At 42.3% G+C, this 12,795-nt stretch overlaps 1 long non-coding RNA gene and 1 pseudogene across 1 annotated transcript; both read left to right on the forward strand.

The window, feature by feature from the left end:
* Window positions 7,605–8,156, forward strand: Gm38420 (predicted gene, 38420; annotated as a pseudogene).
* 4933402C05Rik lies at window positions 7,960–11,408 on the forward strand. Its single transcript, XR_881808.1, has 3 exons — window positions 7,960–7,984; window positions 8,539–8,634; window positions 11,124–11,408. It is a non-coding gene; the product is annotated as an RIKEN cDNA 4933402C05 gene (long non-coding RNA).
* The last annotated feature ends 1,387 nt before the right edge of the window (window positions 11,409–12,795 follow it).

The raw sequence follows: 12,795 nt of genomic DNA on the forward strand, positions 1-12,795 counted from the left end.
AAAAATTTTGACCTAAAATCTGTCCTGCTTTCAAAATATGCCATGACAATGGTGGCACAGATGTTGTGGAAGTAACCCACAGTTCCATTGTCTGATTTGACTTAAGAACTACATCACAGATAGAACATATACCTGGCAGTGCTTGGATTACCAAAAACAATAGATTAGATACCCTAGAGAGTTAATGAAACCCCAAACATTACTGCTCTTAAACTAATAAAAGTGTAGGTAAAGTGGCTCCTAATGATATTCACCTATACTCATGGATCAGTGCCTCATTCAGTCACTATCAGAGAGGCTTTCTCTTGCAGAAGATGGGAACAGGTGCACAGACACATACAGCTCTAAATGTCTCATTAAAATCCTTTTCCCATGGAGCTCAGATAACTCCAGAGAAGACGAGGAAGAAAGAATTCAGCTAGCAGGGAATAGGGGACATCAAGAGAACAAGGCCCTCTGCATCAACAATCAAGGATCATATGAACTCACAGAGACTGAAGCAGCAAGCACCAGGCCAACTGGGCCTCCTCCAGATATCTGAGTATTCATCATAGACTTCAGTACAGTATTTTTATGGGACTCCAGAGTATGTGAATGAGTGGATCTCTGATTCTTGTGTCTATTCTTGGGTCCCTTTAACTTCTTCTGTGTTGCCTTGTCTAGACTCAATGTGATGGATTCTATTTATCTTACTATATTTTATTTTGTTACCTTTGGTTGTTATTTTTAGAGGCCTGTTATTTTCTAATGAGACACAGAAAGGAGTGAATCTGGAGGGGTGGAGGAAGGGAAAAATGGAAGGGAGTAAAGCTGAAATTAGTATATATTGAATGAGGCATGGATTTATTTTCAATAAAAGAGAAAAATCGAATATTACTTAAGGTACACTGATGATTTGTGAGTCTTTGTCTTAGTCTTTCGCTCCTATTGACTTTTATTCCATATCCTCTCATGATCCAAGATTGGAGAGCTTTCCACACCAAGTCATTAACTCCACATGCTGTGGATATCTTATACTTCTTTGGAACTGTTACTGAAATTATAGATATCCTGAAATCACACACCTATTGGGTCATGTTTTATCCAAATATTCTCACTTTATCCTCTCTTCAGAAGACTGCTTGGGCCTGACACTGGGTGATAGAGACTCAAGTGACCACCTTCTGTAGCCAGGCAGGACTTTCAGAAGAGGAAAGAGGACATAAATCCACCTACAAAACATCCAACCCAAAATTTGTCTTGCCTACAAAATATGCATGGATAAAGATGGAACAGAGACTGAGGGAACAGATATCCAATGAATGCCTCAACTTAACACCCAGTCCTTGTGAGAGAGCCAACCCTTACACTGTTAATGATACTTTCCTATGCTTGAAGACAGGGAACCTAGCATAGAAGTCTCCTGAGAGGCTTCATCCAGATCCAGATCCAGAGAACCACAGCTGAACATCAGGCAGAACATGGGCAGTCTTGTGAATAATAGGGGGATAGAAGTGAGGAAGTTGGAAAGATCGAAGACATTGTTGGGGTCCAGGAGTCATCCCACAAACCACACAAAGATTGATCTTAGTTAAACAGGGACAGTTTATTGAACACACAACTAAAGACTAGTCAACCAGGGCAACAGTTCAGGCTTAAGATCTGAAAGCTGCATGCTGGACAGTTTTCAGGGCCAGCTTATAAAGGCTAAAACCATAAAACCAAAATGTGCTCACACATATGTGCTGGAAGTGCTGCCAGGTGGTCGGCCCTGACTCAAGCCATTTTAGACATAAGAGTACATATTGATCTTTAACTGAATCTTGTGGTTGTAGAATATCTTAAGATTAACAAACCTCATAACATACAGAACATAATAGGTTATATGGTCAGCATGCTTCTACTCTAAATTATATTTACTTTTCTGCATAAATGACTGGAAACATATTACACCAACAATATGTTGTAGCTGGCAGGAATGGCACAAAAGAGTTATAACTATGCTAGGGGATGGGTCTCAACACACACCACAAGACAACTCACAAAGCCAACTAACATGGACAATGGGAACTCACAGAACCTGGGACACCAACCAGGGGGAGTGCAGGAGATGGACCTCAACCCCCTCATATTTGTAGCAAATGTGCAGCTTGGTCTTTTTTGGGTATTGCCATAAAAACAGGTAGATTGATCAGTGGAATAGAATCAAAGACCCAGAAATAAACCCACAAACCTATTGACACTTAATATTTGACAAAGAAGCTGAAACCATACAGTGGAACAATAAAGCATCTTCAAAAAAATGGTGCTGATCTAACTGGTTGTCTGCATGTAGAAGAATACAAATAGATTCATATTCATCACTCAAATCCAAGTGGATCAAAGATCTCAACATAAAACCAGAAACATTAAATTTAATGAATGAGAAAGTGGGGATCTGTTTTGAATATACTGGCACAGAAGACAAATACCTAAACAGAACACCTTTAACGGGGCACTAAGATAAGCAACTAATAAATGAGACATAATAACTAAGAAGCTTTTGCAAGACAAAGGACATCATCAATATGACAAAATGGCAGCCTATAGATTGGGAAAATATCTTCAGCAACCCTACATCCTACACCAGACTAATATCCAAAATACATAAATAACTCAAGATATTAGGCACAAATAACCCAATTAAAATATGGAGTACCGAGGAAAACAGAATTATCCACAGGAATCTATAATGGCTGAAATGCACTTAGAGAAATGTTCAATTGTCCTTGGTTACCAGGAATAATGCAAATCAAGATGACCCTGAAATTCTACCTTAGACCAATCAAAGTGCCTAAGATCCAAACCTCAAGTGGCAGCATATGCTCACAAGGATGTGGAGCAAAGGAACAACTCTTCATTGTTGCTTGGAGTATAGACTTGTAAAACCACATTGGAAATCAATTTGTAGGTTTCTCAATAAGTTGGGAACAGTTCTGCCTTAAGACCCGGCTATACTATTTCTTGGCATATACACAAAAGATGCTCCACTATTACCACAAATACACTTGTTCAACTATGTTTGTAGCAGCTTATTCATAATAGAAAGAAACTGCAAACATCTTAAATTTACCTCAACTGAAGAATGGATACAAAAAAAATGTGGTGCACATACACAGTGAAATACTATTCAGCTATTGTAAACAAATACATCCTGAATTTTGCAGGCAAATATATGGATCTGGGAAATATCATCCTGAATGAGGTAACTCAGACCCAAAAAGACTCCCATGGTGTGTATTCACTTATAAGTGGACATTAGGCATAAAGTACAGGATAACCATTCTATAATCCACAGACAAAAAAAATGCTAAGTATTTGGGCATGGTGGCGCACATCTTTAATCCCAGCACTCAGGAGGCAGAGGCAGGCAGATTTCTGTGTTCAAGGCCAGCCTGGTCTACAGAGTGAGTTCCAGGACAGCCAGAGCTATACAGAGAAACCCTGTCTCGAAAACAAACAAACAAACAAAAAATGATAAGTAACAAGGAAAGTCTAATTAAGGATGCTTGAATCTTACTCAGATGAGAAACTATAATAGATATCAGAGATGGATGGAGGGTAAGAACTAAGTGGGAAAGGTGTTAGGAGAGTAATAGGGACAAACATCAGTTGTGGAGAGCCGAGGCCAAAGAGAACTTGAAGAGAGACTGGAAATCTGTATGGGGTATCTCTGGGACAAGCCAGAGAGCTAGTATGGAGAAGGTCCCCTGGAATCTATGGGGATGACCCTAGCTGACACTGTTAGCATCTGTTGATATGGAGACTAAGTGGTGACCTCCAGTAGCAGGGAGAACTTCCAGTGGATGGAGGGGGCCACCAACCCACCAGCAAAACTTTTGATCCAAAATTTTCCTGCTTACAGGATGTACAAGGATAAAGACAGAACAGAGATTGAGGGAGTGGCTGGCCAATGACTGGTCCAACGTGAGAGAGCCAACCCCTGGCACTAATAATTAATAATAATAATAAAAAATACTCTGCTATTGTTACCGACAGAGCCTAGTTAACTGTCTCCTGAAAGGCTTCATTCAGAAGTTCATGGAAACAGATGCAGAGATCCACAGCCAAACACTCTGTGAAGCCTGAGAGTCTTGTGAGGGTGGGGGTTAGGGTTGAGGGAGCTGGAGCAGTCAAGGACACCACAAGAAAACCTACAAAGTCAACTGACTTGGGCCCATGGGGGCTCACAATGAACCACCTACCAGTCAAAGAGCATGCAAGAGGTTGACCTAGGCCCCCTACTCATTTGTATCACATGTACCTTGTCTTCACAAGGGTCCTGTTACAACTGTAGCAAGGTCAATCTCTTACTCTGTTGCCTGCTATTGGATCCCCTCCCCCTAATTTGGATGCCTTGCCTGCCCTCAGTGGAAGAGGATGAGCTTAGTTCTGCTGCCAGGGCAGTTGGCATGCGCAGGGCTTCACCTTTTCTGAGGAGGAAGGGAGGCAGTAATGGGGGTAGGAGTTTGCAAGGGAGGAGAGATGCAATCAGAATGAAAAGGGAATAGTAAATTAAAGGCTTTTTAGAATTTAATGAAAATGAACACACATCATACCAAAATATCTTCTTTTTTGTCCTGGATTGCTCACTGACCTTAACAGTAACAATTAACAAATGATAGCTAACTAATAATCTGCTGTCAGATAAAATTATATTTGTTGTTGTGTGCTATGATTATGAATTCCAATAAATTGAAGACAACTGATAAGGGATATTCAGTGTTGAGATAGAAATAATTCACCTAGGGACCTCTCTTCCCAATGATGGCCGACTAGACCATCTTCTGCTACATATGCAGCTCTAGGGGTACTGGTTAGTTCATATTGTTGTTCCACCTATAGGGTTGCAGACCCCTTCAGCTTCTTGGGTACTTTCTTTAGCTCCTCCATTGGGGGCCCTGTGTTCCATCCAATAGCTGACTGTGAGCATCCACTTCTGTGTTTGCAAGGACTGGCATAGCCTCACAAGAGACAGCTATATCAGGGTCCTTTCAGCAAAATCTTGCTGACATATACAATAGTGTCTGGGTTTGGTGGCTGATTATGGGATTATATGCCCCAGTACAGGGGAATGCCAGAGCCAAGAAGTAGGAGTGGGTGGGTAGGGGAGCAGGGCGGGGGGATGGTATAGGGAACTTTCCAGATAGCATTTGAAATGTAAATAAAGAAAATATCTAAGAAAAAGAAAAAGAAAGGAAAAAGAAATAATTCACCACCACCACAGTGAGAAGCTTGGCATTACTATTATTTATTTTTTTAATGATCAGTTTATGTGTAAACTGATCAAGAAACCCATTCACTATTGCTGATGCCAAGAAGTGCTTGCTGACAGGAGCCTGATATAGCGGTCTTCTGAGAGGCTCTGCCAGAGCCTGACCAATATAGATGTGGATCCTTGCAGCCAACCATCAGACTGAGCACAGGGACCCCAATGGAGGAGTTAGGGGAAAGACTGAAGGACCTGAAGGGGATTGCAACCCCACAGGAAGAACAACAATATCAGCTAACCAGACTCCCCAGAGCTCCCAAGGACTAAACCACCAACCAAAGAGTACACATGGTGGGTCCATGGCTCCAGCTACATATGGAGTCCCTTGGTCCTGTGAAGGCTCAATGCCCCAGTGTACCAAAATGCTAGGGCAGTGAGGCAGAAGTGGGTGGGTGGGTGCTTCTCATAGAGGCAGAGGGGAGGGGGGATGGGATAGGGGATGATATAAGTGAAAGTATCAAATAATGGGAGAGGTAGAGCCCCAATGGCCATCTCTTCTCACCAAATGAAGTTTCCAGTTCTGGGATTAGGGTATATCTAACTGACTTGTTCAGAGCTGTCCTGTGAGAATCCCCAAACAACTTAGGCTATTTTCAGGACTATAGTTTGCTGACAGCAAAGACCATTTCCAAAAAGAACTAAGCAACTCAATGAACATGGAGAGGCCAAGCTGATATGCCTACATAGAGCCTTTAGCCCTATGTTCTATTGCCTTTGGTACAGGAAGGTCCTGTGCATGCTACCAAAAGAAAAACATAAACACCAAGTTAGCTACAAACCCTCCAATCTACAATGATGCCCTACCTGCAAGATACACTAGTGCAATGGTGTCAGAATGTTTGTAGGAGTAACCAATCAGTATCTGACTTGTCCACAAGAAGGACCCCATACCCAACTCTGATACCTGAGACTGGATAAGCAAGAGTCCTAGCATAAAACCAAATAATACTAGTCCAAAAGAAAGAAGTAGCAATAAAATTAATCCTAGTGACATTTTGCTGTACTCACAGATCAGCACTTTGGTCAGCGAATGTCAAAGAAAATTGCTCCTGCAGCAGATGGGAAAAATACAGAGACCCGCAGCCAGAGGTAATGAAGAGCTGAGAGAGCTAGAAACACTCAACCTAAATCTATTGTCTTTATTAAATCCCTCCCTGAGGGCTCCGGGAAGCCTGTGGAAGTGGAGGTATAAAGAGTGTAATAGCCAGCAGGATTGAATGACAAGAAGAAAACAAGGCCCTCTTAATCACCAGGAGCAAAGACCATATGAGCTCACAGATACTGAAGCAGCAAGCACAGGGCCCACACGGGTTTGCACCAGGTCCTCTGCATATACATTATGACTTCCAATTTAGGATTTTTATGGGATTCCTGAGTCTGTGAATGAGTGTGTCTCTGATTTTTATGCTTCCTTCTAAACATTTTTCTTTCTCTTTGTTTATCTTGTCCAACTCTGATATGATAGATTTTTATTTTAATCATATTACATTTCAGTTGCCATACCTTACTATTACCTCTTAGAAGTCTGGTTTTTGGGAAAGGGGATAACATTTGAAATATAAACAAATAAAATATTCAATTTTTAAAAAAAGAAGAAGTCTAGTTTTTTTTCCTAATGGGAGAAAGAGGGTGGATCCAGGTGGAGGAGGAAGGTGGGAGGAAGATGTGGAAGGAAGACCATGATCAGGATGTTATGTGAAGAAAACAACAAAAACCTCTTTTCAATAAAAGAAAAGAAAGTAGAAGACATTATTTAGATTAAGGGAAATGATAGGGAAAAGGCAGCATGTTTCAGGGAGGAGGGTGGTGGGAGGAAGATGTGGAGGGAGAAAGGTGGTGGGTGAAATGTGTGGTAGGGAGGAGGATGGTGGGAGGAAGATGTGGAAGGAGGAAAGTGGTGAGAGGAAGACAGACAAAACAAAGTGTTATGACATGTGTATAAAATGTAATCGTGAATCCTGTTATTTGAATGCTAACTAAAATTTTTACACTAAGGGGGGGAGGCTGAGAAGTTAAGAGTACTTGCTACTCTTGCAGAGGACTAGGATTCAGCTCCCAAAATCCATCTCAGGTCCCTCACAACCATCTGTAACAGCAGCTCCAGAGGCTTCAGTGCTGCCTTCTAGCCTCTGCAGGCACACACATGAGAGTGTTCAAACACCCCCCATACATACAGAGAGAGAGAGAGAGAGAGAGAGAGAGAGAGTGCAAGAGAGAGAGAGAGAGAGAGAGAGTGTGAGAGAGAGAGAGAGAGAGAGAGAGAGAGAGAGAGAGAGAGAGAGAGAGTTTTTAAAACTCTGGAAGACTTCAGTGAAGAGACACATGAGTTGGTCCTCAAGAGTATTCTACAGTGAGCTGTGAGTTGGAAATTGATGGATGTGGATCCCAGCCATTTCTACATGATACCCCATGTGTCCGGATGCTCTTGGGACTCACTTCTGTGACCGTGCACCTGGATTGCTTGGAGACAACTGTGAACTCAACTTTGATGAACGTGCAGTCAGCCACATCTCCATGGAGATCTGTGTGTGGATGGAAGAAACAGCTACTACTGTGACCTCATGGGGTGCAGATTCACAGGAACACTCCGTGAGGCTTTGATACCTCATTGTTAGTCAAAGCCTTGTCACAATGATAGAACATGTGAGGACACTGTTGACAGCTTTATTTGTGATTGCGGGCCTGGATAAATAGGTACCCCATGTGAGACTGACATAAATGAATGCAGAAGCAACCCCTGCCAATTTGGGGTGGGGCGGTGTGCTGAGCTGTCCTCAGAGGATAAATAGAACACATTGTAGGCCTGCCTTCTTACCTTGGAGCCTCAGGCTATGTTTGTATCTGTGGATACAAACATGGATTCACAGTCGCAACCCTAGAATAATTGTCCTCTGAGTGGCTCCACCCAGCAGCTGACTGAAACAGATGTAAAGACCCACAGCCAAACATGAGACCAAGCCCAGGAAGTCTTCTGGAAGAGTTGGGGAAAGGATTGGGGAACCTGGAGGGGACAGGGACTCCACAGAAGACCATTAGAGTCAACTATCCTATACCCTTGGGAGTTCCAAGAGATGAACTATCAACCAAAGAGCATACAAGGGCTGGACCTAGGCCCCTGCACATATTTAGCAGATGTGCAGCTTTGTATTCATGCAGGTCTCCCAACAACTAGAGTGGGGGCTTATCCTAACTCTGTTGCCTGCCTGTGGATCCTGTTCCCCTAACTGGTCTGCTTTGTCTGGTCTCAGTGGAAGAAGATATGCCTAGTGCTACAGTAACTTGAGGTGCCTGAGTGGGTTGGTACCCAGGAGGTACTTCCCTTTTCTCAGAGGTGAAAGAGACAGGTGAGGAGCACTGGGAAGAAAGGAGGGCAGTTGTGGGAGGGGGGCTGAGTTTGGGTTGTAAAGTGAATAAACAAATAAACAAACAAACTTAAAATCCAGGAGAGATGTCTCCATCGTTAAGAGCACTTGCTGTTCTAACAGAGAAACACGATTTGAGTCCTAGCATTCATATGGCAGCTCACAACCATATGAATCCCAGATCCCAGGGGATCAATCACCCTTGACTGATCTCTGAAGACCCTGAATTCATGTAGTACATAAACATAGAGGCAGGCAAAACAGCCATTCACATAAAATTTTTAAAACTGAAAAATGTTTAAGAGACACTAAGAAATGTTAGGGGAGAACCAATAAAAGAGAAGGTAAGGCAGTATGGGAGGAAATAAATATGTTTAACATACTATGTACCTGGATACTGTGCTAGTCAGGGTTACCTACAGGCACAGAATATATGGACTGTCTCTCTATTTGAGGGAATTTATTGTGATGATTTACAGTCTAGTCCAACTAACCTAACAATGGGTAGCTGTGAATGGAAAGTCCAAGAATCTAGTAGTTGCTCAGTCCCACAAGGCTACTTGTTTCCGCTGGTCTTCTATGGAAGTAAATTCCAACATATGTGCTGGCAAATAAATGCATGTGGCGAAGAAGAGTGAATCTTCCTTCTTCCAATGTCCTTATGTAGGTCTCCCTCAGAAGGTGTGGCCAAGATTAAAGATGTGTACTACCATGCCTGGATCTGGGACTTGTTTTGTCCCAGGCTGACCTTGAACTCAGAGATCTCCTTACCTTAGTTTCCTGGAATTAAAGGTCTGTACTACCTTGCCTTGGCCCAAGCTTTTTATAGCCACTTTGCCTCAAGATCTCCATGCCAAGATCCAGGTCAGAAACTTGTCTTCCAGCTTCAAGATCTGGATCACAGGGGAGCCCTCCAATTCTGGATTGTGTTTCATTCCAGATGTAGACAAGTTGACAACCAGGAACAGCCATTACACATACAAATGTCTCTTAGTAACACAGCCATGTACAATGGATGTACACAATGAAAATTATTTTAATAATCAAAGAATATAAGTGAGCAATAAACAAATAGAAATATTAATAGTGAGTAAGTAAAATAAAAACTGAGGAATTGGGGTCCAGCTAGATATGGTGCTTGCCCACTATGCAAGAGGTCCTGAGTTCAAGTTCCAAGTGTTGCGTAAACCAGGAACAGTGGTGTACATCCTCTGCAATCCCAGGGATGGTGCTGTACACCTGCAAGCCCAGCCCTCAATGAGAGGAAGGGGAATCAGGAGTTCAAAGTCATCTTCAGCTCTGCAGAAACCTCAAGACCAACCTGAGCCACATGAGAGACTTTCTTGAATCAATTTTTAAGTAAATAAAATTGGAAATGAACAAACGTAAACCCAAAATATTTTAAAAGATCAACCTAATACATCTAGCTAAACTGAAATGAAGGGAAAATATGGAAATGGAAATATGGAAAGTAAAGAAAGGAAGACAGAGATTACATAGAGCTTCATGGCTAGAAATTGTATATACATTAAAGAATTAGGGGGCGGGAGAGATGGGTTAGGAGGTAAGAGCACTGATACTCTTCCAGAAAACCTGGGTTCAATTCCCAGCACCCCCAGGGCAGCTCACACCTGTCTGTAATCCAGTTCGGGGTGACCAGATGCCCTCTCCCTGACATACATATAAGCAAAATACCAATGCACGTAAAATAAAACCAAGAAATCATTTTTAAACATCAAAAAATTAGAAAGTTAAAGAGTGGAGTTAAGTTTCTATTGAAGACCCAGGGTCATCCTTCTACAGCCACGATCCCTTTAGCCAGTGTCATTTGATTTTAAGAGTTCTGATACCCAGGATTCGGAGGGGTCTCCCACTTCTCAGATGAAAAGGGGAGGGGGAAATGGGGGGGAAGCTGTGGGAGGGTGGAGCCTGGGAGGAGAGAGGGGGCTGATATTGGGATGTAAGTGAATACATTTTAGGAAAAGTATTCTGATCTTTTGTAAACATTATATTTACAAAATGACATTCTAGATTTGTTCCCTTTCCCTTTGGACTCTATTAGCCTGTGTATGAAAGTATTATCTTTATTTTTTTTCCTTCTCAGGGTTCCCAGCTTGATAATCATTTGGATGAAATTTTCATAATATCAGAAAGTTTCCAGACTGTATTGCTTTATTTAATTTTTCTATTTTCCTCTGCATTCATTTTTTTATTTTAATATTGTGTTTGTGCACATACAAGTGCATTTGTGTGTGTGTGTGTGTGTGTGTGTGTGTAGTATATTAAGTTCACAATTTTGTAATGGGTCACATTCACAGCTATCCCTAAATGCAAGCGGTCTTTAGGCCACAGGCTAGACACGCCTCCATGGCCACAGTTACTCCTTACAGAGAACAGAATAAAAAAGAACACTGTCACACCTGTGCCTTTCTGAAGTAGATTGGGCACCTCAGAAGTCTTTCTCATTGTAGGTTTTCACAACATCTCCTGATTGAAAAATGGTCTACACCGGCTGTAATATCAGAACTCCTGGAGCATCAGGCAGGAACCTCGCAGCAAGTGATCTGGAGGGCACAGGAACGTCCACAACCAATCTCAATTTCATATAGCTAGAGATGCCATAAACTACATTAGTGAATAAGCTATGTCATCAACCGATGAGGTTCTATGTAAATCTGAGATGTCACAAATGCTTGTGGAGGGCCACCAAGATGGCTCCCTCCTTTGGTAAAGGTGCTGGCCATCAAGCCTGATGACCTGAATTCAATTCCTGGGGCCAACACACAGAAGGAGAGCACTGACTCCTGGAAATTACTATCTCTTACACACTGAATAAAGAAATAAAGGTTTTTTTTAAAATAAATAAATATTTGTAGAATGTGTGGAATCAGAACAGTGGAGAAAGTGTAGTCATACTTCCTAGACCTGTGTTAACTTGTGGGTCTTGACCCCTTGGGGAGGTTGAATGACCTATCCACAGGGGTCAGATATCAAATATCCAGCCCACCAGATACTTACATGATCATGAATAACAGTAGTAAAGTTGCAGCTATGAAGTAGGAATGAAAATCATGTTATGGTTGGGGGTCACCACAACATGAAGAACTGCATGAGAGGACAGCAACATCACTAAGGTTGAGAACACTGATCTGATTCTTAACCCAGGATTCAGCGTTCTAGAATCAACTGGCATCTGTAACCATCACTGAGGACCCGTTCCCACCTGCAGCTGTCCCCTGACATCAGCCAAGGGTTCGGAGTACCCTTGGTGACTGCGACTCCTCTCATCATGCACCACACAGGAAAAATGATGGTCTGCTCAGTAGACTCGAAGGAGAAAAACAGAAAAGATGTAACATCTCCCTATACTCCCAGGTTTTTGTACTCCTAAGTCTTTGTAAACTAGAAAATGACTCAATAAAGAGAGGTCCAAAAGCAAAGCACCAAAAACCTCATGCTGAAGAAGAGATCATTTAAAATGATACCTTTTCTGTTTTGTGTACTCGTGTGCATGCGTGCATGTCTAGGTGTGGCAGTCAGAGGACAGCTTAGGAGAATCAGTGAGTCCCCAGAGTCAGACTCAGGCTCTCAGGCTTTGCAGTGACTTCTTGGGGGGGGGGGGGGCATGCCACAACAATGACAACACTGGAGCAGACTGGACAGAGCACAGGGTGGAGTTCTAGCTCCATGATGGAGCAGTTGGGTGACATGCTCAAGGACCACGCTTGTGTTCCACACCCAGCCAGCCATGCTTTAAAAAAAATTTAAAAAGAAATAAATATATATGGGTATGGCAGCTTTGATCAATATAAAGTTGACATAAAAACCTGACTATCAGGGGAGGGGATAGGGGATTTTCAGAGGGAAAACTAGGAAAGGATAACATTTGAAATGTAAATAAAGAAAATATCTGCTGGGTGCTGGTGGCGCACGCCTTTAATCCCAGCACTTGGGAGGCAGAGGCAGGCAGATTTCTGAATTCAAGGCCAGCCTGGTCTACAGAGTGAGTTCCAGGACAGCCAGGGCTACACATAGAAACCCTGTCTCAAAAAAACCTAAAGAAAGAAAGAAAGAAAGAAAGAAAGAAAGAAAGGAAGGAAGGAAGGAAGAAAGAAAGAAAGAAAGAAAGAAAGAAAGAAAGAA

This window comes from Mus musculus, chromosome 7 (assembly GCF_000001635.26).
Source record: "Mus musculus strain C57BL/6J chromosome 7, GRCm38.p6 C57BL/6J".
NCBI lineage: Eukaryota > Metazoa > Chordata > Mammalia > Rodentia > Muridae > Mus > Mus musculus.